Genomic DNA, 8,990 nt, shown 5'->3' on the forward strand with positions numbered 1-8,990 from the left:
ACTGAAGACAAACAGGGCTCTATACACTGAGAACAAGCAGGACTCTGTACACTGAGGACAAGCAGGGCTCTGTACACTGAGAACAAGCAGGACTCTGTACACTGAGGACAAGCAGGGCTCTGTACACTGAGGACAAATAGGGCTCTGTACACTGAGGACAAGCATGGCTCTGTACACTGAGGACAAGTAGGGCTCTGTATGCTGAGGACAAGCAGTGCTCTGTGCACTGAGGACAAGCAGGACTCTGTACACTGGGGATAAGCAGGGCTCTGTACACTGAGGACAAGGAGCGCTCTGTATGCTGAGGACAAGCAGTGCTCTGTGCACTGAGGACAAGCAAGGCTCTGTACACTGGGGACAAGCAGGGCTCTGTAGACTGAGGACAAGCAGAGCTCTGTACTAACTGAGGCTCTATGACACATTCCCAGGTCACAAAGCGGGCTGACTGACAAGCCAGAAGCCTGCACAGAGCGCTGCTTGTCCTGCCCTTACTTGTTGTATTTTGTCCCAACTGAGACACACAGGCATTAGCTACAGGGACAAAACAGTATTGTGAAAATGGAAGTACCCCTAATTTATTACATACATACATACTGTATAATGTTATCATCTACATTATATATGTTTTTTTTTTTTTTTGCAGATGACAAGTTCACTTTTAAGTCTTTAGCCCTAAGAAGTAGCTTTCTATTAGTCAGAGGAGAATAATTCTGTACAAGGATTCCTCTGTATACTTTAATCTCTTCAATAACCTATGATCGGAGTTACTGTTCCGAAGTTATGATGTCATCAAAAGTTTCCTGTGCACGTCCCTCTGGTCATTGTGCCCCAACTAGTTGTTTTTACAAAATTCTGGTGTCCAGAGATCTCATTCTTGCGCATTGTACTATGGGAACAATTCATTTGACCTAAAGGAACTTAGACTGACAGGGAAGATCAGGTCAGCTACATTAATCTGCTATGTGAGGGACTACTACTCCCAGCTGACCTGCATTACTATCCACACATGTTACAAACATAGTAAAAGCTGCAATACACAGCATCGTCATTTACCTCTGGGCCACTGAGGAGCAGGAACAAAATAAATCAGAAAGAAATCACAAAAAAGGGATTCTAACAAATCCAAATATTTCATGTGAAATTTGTTCAGACTTCCGTTTATGCCGAATTGTTTTACTGATTTTTACTTATCATATATAGTAACAGTCAGGAGAATAACCCAACATTTCTATAAAGTAGGAGTCTATTGTGGCTCTCCAGCTGTTGTGACACTACAACTCCCAGCAGGCTGCTGCGTATGCTTGCAGTAGTAGTCTCACAACAGTTAGATGAAGACCACAGCTATAAAAACCATCATATAAACTGGAAACAATTTCATATGAGCAGTTAAGCTGTCAGGCGGAATCAGACAGAGCGTGAATGCTGCCCCCAGGGGGGAGTGCTCCTTTTTTTAACTCTTTCTTTCCTGTAACCATCCAGTGATTGATACAGACAAATATCATTCTGAATGGACTGGTTATTTAAAACTTTTCTCTGCAACCTTAAAGGGGTACTCCGGAGGGTAAAAATGTTTCATCTGAACTGGCACCAGAAAATTATACAGATTTATAAATCTTAATCCTTCCAGTAGTAATCAGCTGCTGTATGGTCCAGAGGAAGTTGTGTAGTTCTTTCCAGTCTGATCAAAGTGCTTTCTGCTGCCTCCTCTGTCCATGTCAGGAACTGTCCAGAGCAGGAACAAATCCCTATAGCAAACCTTTCCTGCTCTGGACAGTTCCTGACATGGACAGAGGTGGCAGCAGAGAGAGCACTGTGGTAAGACTGAAAAGAACTACACAACTTCCTCTGGACCATACAGCAGCTGATAAGTACTGGAAGGATGAGGATTTTTTATTAGAAGTCATTTACCAATCTGAATAACTTTCTGGCACCAGTTGATTTGTAAAAAAAAATTTCCTCCATACTACCCCACAGAATAGGGAAGAGGACACCACACTCCAGCTAGCACATCCATGTGCTTGTCCTGTTACTGTACCTTGTCCCATTCAAGGGCCTTTGGGGACAAAGAATTAGAATGAGAGCCTGACAGTCAGACCCCCACTGATCAAGCATTCATGGGCTATAGTAAAGGTGGCCATAGATATTAGATTAGTGTTGGCCAAACCCACTAATTCCAGGACCATCTAATGTGTATGGGAATCCCATTACTTTCCCCAGATATTTTAACACACCCCATCCTTTAGTTCTGAGAATCAGTTGGTTGCCACCAAAGGTGTTAGCCAATAGCTATAGGTGCCCACACACCTTGAATAGCTGTCGGTCAAGTGCTTTTTTGGTCAACAGCTATCTCTCCTGATCCCTCCATACACATGAACATTTGGCTTGGCCAAATGTTCATGTCTTCTGAATGAGGAGAGGGAAGGTAAGCCATTGCCAGATAGCCCTGGTAGTGAGCTATCACTCAAAAAAAGTATTTCTATGTTCCCTGACATCATCTGCCAGTGAAGAGAAGGTCTCCATACATATTAGAGGGTAAGCAGGTCTGGGTTTGGCTGACTTTTCACCAGTTGTGGTGGTGGGAGGTTATTGGTGTGTGGTGGGATGAGTTGTGTACCTCCTTGTGGTGGTGGGAGGTTATTGGTGTGTGGTGGGAGGGGTTGTGTCCCTCCTTGTGGTGCTGGGAGGTGATTGGTGGGTCTGCTCATGCAGCCTTGTCCATGAGTCACTTCTTGTCTATGACTCATGGACAAGCTGATACCGTTTTCTTTATTAAATGTTAAACACTATTTAAACAACCATATTACAAAAGGTTTTTCATTTTAATCAGTAACAACATATGAAACATTTTTGGATCTGACGGTGCCCATTTCAACTAAAATCAACTCATGATGAGTTATGCGAAGTGACAATCTGAACTCTTCACCCTCGGTGTGATGGATATAATAATTTTACACCTCCGCTCCTGGAGGCTATGGGCTTCACGCTATTCGTCTTTGCTGCCCTGTTGTTTTAGTGTTTCATATAGTTTCGTTATTGGTTATATCCATCCTATGGGGTATTTATATTAGATAAACAGAAACAACCTCTGTATCATTAGAGTCAATAAAATCCAAACTTCCAAAGTAAAACTGATACTTAACATTTTCTTATGTTTGAACTTGTCCCAGTGAATCTATAGATACTTGTATGTCGGCCTCAGGCAGTCTCTTCATTCCATATTTTATATGGGACAACGTAACGTCACATACTGTACTGGAAATATATAGCACTGGGGATCTAGAGATATGGATTTTTATTAATTGACATTGGTCCTCATGTAAGTCTAGAGGAGGTTTTGCCCTGCACAGGAAGAAGAACGTATACCCTGATATCTCCACTATGGGATTCTGTAATGGTGTCTGTATCCAGGCCCTAAATGCCGTCCAGTCCAGTTGGACTCTATGGAAAATTACTATTATTCTCCTGCTTTACCTACAGTATTCAGGTAAGTCAGAGGGTGGTTATTTAATGGGAAATATTCCAAATGGGTCACAGTTATGAGTGGGGACGACAAGGGCAGCACTGGGTTCACTTATTTTCAATATATTTATTAATAACCTTGTAGAGGGATTTGTGAGGAGAATTGTTATATGTGCGGATGGCACTAAACTGGATAAAGTAATGACCATAGAGGAGGATAATATAATATTACAGAGGGATCTGGGGAAGCTGGAGGTGCGGGGGCACAGATATGGAAAATTATGGATGTGGATAAATGTAAGATTATGCACTTGGGCTGTAAGAACAAAATGTACAATTATGTGCTAAATTATAAGACATTAGGCAAAACTACAACTGAAAAAGATTTGGGGTACTTGTGGACAGTAAACTCTACTTTAGTGACCAGTGCCAGGCAGCTGCTACCAAGGCTAACAAAGTAATGGGATGTATCAAGAGAGGCATAGAGGCCCACCGGCATACCACCCACCAATAACTGGGGTGTTATACTTGTTTATGATGTGGGGTACACACCCTGGTAGCATATGTGGGATTTTGTCTATTATTGGCTTTCTTATGCACTTGTACTTTATATCTAGGGTACAGCTGCCACTAGAAAGTATTGTGCTACTAACTTTACTGTTATTTCATCTATTTACATTCTATTATTAATTATGTACATGGTGTGTTGTTCCGCTCCAGTAACTATTCTTTTTAGTTTATTCTTGCTGTGTATTTATATACTTTTTAGGGTGCATGCACACTACGTTTCTTAAGATACGGTAGGGCGGAGAGTCGGGGGCGGGGCAACCGCATGCTGCCATATGCGGTCCCGTATCTAATGTATTTCAATGAGCGACCGGAGTGAAACGCTGCCTCCAGTCGGCTCCGTTGTGCTCCGTATACGGTTTCCCGACCAGACCGAAAAATGCTGTTGACTACGTTTGTAGGTCTGGTCGGGAAACCATATACGGGGCAAAACGGAGCCGACCGGAGGCAGCGTTTCACTCCGGTCGCTCATTGAAATAAATTAGATACGGGACCGCATATGGCAGTGTGCGGTTGCCCCGCCCCTGACTCTCCTCCCCCCTCTCCCCAGCCGTATACGGTCCCGTATCTTAAGAAACGTAGTGTGCATGCACCCTTAATGTGATTTTATCATGTCTGTCATCTATACTATCCAACAAAGATGATGATATTCTTTGTATATTTACCCGTTGTATTTTTGGTATCCACTTGCTGCATTATACATTTTGGAGTCCATTGCAGGGAGATGGGTGGTTGGGTGTCTACATTAGAATGCGGTCATGATCCTCCTTAGTTTCTCCACCTTCTAGAGTCTGAGGGGATCAGTAATCTAGTCTCATCTAATACTAAAGATGTTAGTTTTTCCTTCTTCCATTATTTCTGAACATTCATCTGTTAATAATTCAGAATTTTAGATAATATAAATGCATAATATGTAGTAACTTAGTTCCACATTTGTATATGGCTTAAAGGGGTACTCCAGTGCAAAAAAACATTTTTTTTTTAATTATCTGATGTCAAAAAGTTAAACAGATTTGTTTACCAGCTGCTGTATGTTCCAGAGGAAATTCTGTAGTTCATAGTTCTTTCCAGTTGGACCACCGTGCTCTCTGCTGACACCTCTGTTCATGCCAGGGACTGTCCAGAGCAGGAGCAAATCCCCATAGCAAACCTCTCATGCTCTGGACAGTTCATGATATGGACAGAGATGTCAGCAGAGAGCACTATGGTCAGGCAGAAAAGAACATCTCAACTTCCTGTAGCACATACAGCAGCTGATAAGTACTGGAAGGGTTAAGATTTTTAAACAGAAGTAATTTACAAATCTGCTTAACAGTATGGAAGTATTCGGCAATATGTTGCCATATGTGCCATGTACCCTGTTTCCCCGATAATAAGACAGTCTTATATCAATTTTTGATGCCAAAGATGCGCTAGGTCTTATTTTCAGGGGATCTCTTATTTTTCCATGATGAAGAATCCCACATAACTTCTGTACGGCTCAAGATATTTCAATACCTGGTACACATATTACACGTCGGGATATGAGGACGGGATGGGAGGTTGGGATATGACGTCAGGATAGGAGGACAGGATGATGAGTATAGAAGGTTGTGATAGGAGGTCGGGATAGGAGGTCAAGATAAGAGGTCGAGATAGGAAGTGGAGTTAGGAGGATGGGATATGAGGTCTAGATAGGAGGTCGGGATAGGAGTTAGAGATAGGAGGATGGGATAGGAGGTCGGGATAGAAGGTCGGGATAGGAGGTCGGGATTGGAGGTCGAGATAGGAGGATGGGATAGTCGGGATAGGAGCTCGAGATATGTCGAGATAGGAGGACGGGATAGGAGGACGTGATAGGAGGTCGGGATAGGAGGTGGGGATAGGAGGTCGGAATAGGAGGTTGAGATAGGAGGATGGGATAGTCGGGATAGGAGGTCAAGATAGGTCGAGATAGGAGGACGGGATAAGAGGTCGGGATAGAAGGTCGGGATAGCAGGTCGGGATAGGAGGTCAGTATAGGAGGTTGAGATAGGAGGATGGGATAGTCGGGATAGGAGGTCGAGATAGGTCGAGATAGGAGGACGGGATAGGAGGACGGGATAGGAGGTCGGGATAGGAGGTCGGAATAGGAGGACGGGATAGGAGGTCGGGAAAGGAGATCGGGATACCAGGTCAGGTTAGGAGGTCGGGTTAGGAGGTCAAGATAGGAGGTCGAGATAGAAGGACGGGATAGGAGGACGGGATATGAGGACGGGATAGGAGGTCGGAATAGGAGGTCGGGATAGGAGGACAGGATAGGAGGTCGAGATAGGAAGTCGAGATAGGAGGACGGGATAGGAGATTGGGATAGGAGGACGGGATAGGAGGACGGGATAGGAGGATGGGATAGGAGGTAGGAATAGGAGGTCGGGATAGGAGGTCAGGAAGGTCGGGATAGGAGGTCAAGATAGGTCGGGATAGGAGGACGGGATAGGAGGTCAGGATAGGAGGTCGGGATAGGAGGTCGGGATAGGAGGTCGAGATAGGAGGTCGAGATAGGAGGACGGGATAGGAGGTCGGGATAAGAGGTCGGGACAGGAGGACGATATAGGAGGTCGGGATAGGAGGTCGGGATAGGAGGTAAAGATAGGAGGTCGAGATAGGAGGAAGGGATGGTAGGACGGAATAGGAGGTCGAGATAGGAGGTCGACATAGGAGGACGGGATAGGAGGTTCAGAGAAAAAAAAGGAAAAAGGACAGGAGGACAGTGCCTAGTGTAATTCTGTGTGGAAATGTACCAAGGTTCCCCAGTATAGGTGTTGTGCTCACCTGGCAGGATACTTGGGTTCATGCACGGAACCACTCCGAATGAGGTACAGATGTATGGAGCGCGAGCTGCAGCCTGCAACCTGTAGGACCTATCACCTTCCAAAAAAACTTTTGTTGCCCTGGCGCTGCTTTCATGCGATCCGCTTCAGACTCCGTATCCCAGGATGAAGTATAAAAGTTTTTATTGTTCCATAAAAACAATTAAAACATATGATATATTGCAAAATGCGTTTCGGTTATATAATTTCCCTCTTTCAATTGCTTAAAAGTGGGCTGTCAAGGGATAGGAGGTTGGGATAGGAGGTCGAGATAGGAGGTTGAGATAGGAGGACGGGATAGGAGGACGGGATATGAGGATGGGATATGAGGACTGTTGGCAGTATCTAAGCAGCGGGAGAAGGCGGGTTCCCCTGCGCGCAGACTCGGTAAAAGTCCTCAAAGGATGTCGATCTTCAATTCGATGAAACAGCAGATGTAATGTTTCGGGATGTTTGGATGCCCGCAGACTTTACCCAGAGCGGCCTCATTACTATTGGATCGTAAAAAGTAAATCTATGTTACCCCAAATTTAACGCAAGCGAAGCCGCGGGCAACAGCTAGTAAGTAAATATTTTGAAATCAGTTTTTAATGTATTAAGCAATATGTATAATATTTTACAGAAAATGTAACAATGGCCCAGATAAATTCCAGACCTACAACAGTATTTACATCTACAAAGCCTGGAAAAAGCACTTTGTCAACTGTAAAAGGACCATCAACTCCAAATGCAATAGGTGAAATATTAAAAACCACTAACACAGCTCTATTTGTAGAAAGTTCTGTAGTAGCAACAATAACTACAAAATCTCCATCGACCATAGAAGGTACAAAGGCAGCAACGCAAACATTTAGCACATTCTTGACCTCTAAAGGTCCACATGAAGTGACTACAGAAGTTCCAACAGCAGAAACAACTAAACACACAACTGGGACAAGTTTGAGTTCTTCAACAGCAATGACCACCATAATATCTACAGGGCACAGCACTAATATAGCATCCAAAGGAACAGAAGCAGAGACTACGAGAGGTATGATGGCGGTGTCTCCCACTGAGAGCACCACATTCACAAAAGTATCAGCTACAGAAAGTGCAAAGGTAGAAGCTACAAAGGGTGCAACAGAAAGTACAGCACCAGGAACTACAGGAGGCGCCACAGTCAGACCCGCTGTAAACTCAGCAGCATCAGCCACGGACAGAACAACTTCATTGCCAGTAACTATAGAAGGTATAACCAAATTAAAAACAGACCCTACATCGTCTACGAAGGTATCTACAACAATGACTAATTCTGATGTAAAATCTTCAGCAACTAGTACAGTATTAACACCTGAGGGAACTACTACAGTGCACATCCCATCAGATAAATCAGTAAGTGAAGGCACAACAAAACCAATTTCAGAAGACACAGCCCAGGCAACTATAAAAGTTTCGACTAAGTCATCTATAGAAAGTACACTGGTGCCATCCACATTGGCTACTGCAGCAGTAACGGAGGGCAATACATTAATATCCACGGAAGGTCCAACAACAGCTACAACTCCTTTAAGATCTACACAAGATCCAACAACAGCTACTAAAGCTACGACTGCAATATCAACTGGAGACACTACAAAACTACAAGAAGATACAACAGTCTTCCCATCAATATCTACAGTAGGTATAACAGAACAATCCAAAACTGGAACAATAGCAACAGATACAGGTGGTGTAACAACAACTGCAGGCATAGCATCCACATCAGTTACAAAGGGATCTTCAGCCGTAACAATGGAAAGTATAACAGTATCTAGGATAGGTGTGACAGGTACCACCTTAGTGTCAACAGTTCCACAGGAAGCATCAACAGTACCTACAGAGAGAACATCTGAAGGAACAACAGTGAGAAGCGCAAAGGAAACATCCACGGTGTTGACTTCAGATGGCACAACAGCATTATCAATAGAAGGTACAACAACTAAGAGTTCAGAAGTGTCAATAAAAGATACAACAACCTCATCTACACAAGATGCAACTTCACCAGTTACAGGTATCACTTCAATGACAAAAGTAACTACAGATATCACAACAGCTATGGAAAACATAATAGAATCAACAACAAGCGTAGCATCAGGTGTTACAACAGCTACAGAAAAC

Source organism: Hyla sarda, chromosome 9 (assembly GCF_029499605.1).
Source record: "Hyla sarda isolate aHylSar1 chromosome 9, aHylSar1.hap1, whole genome shotgun sequence".
NCBI lineage: Eukaryota > Metazoa > Chordata > Amphibia > Anura > Hylidae > Hyla > Hyla sarda.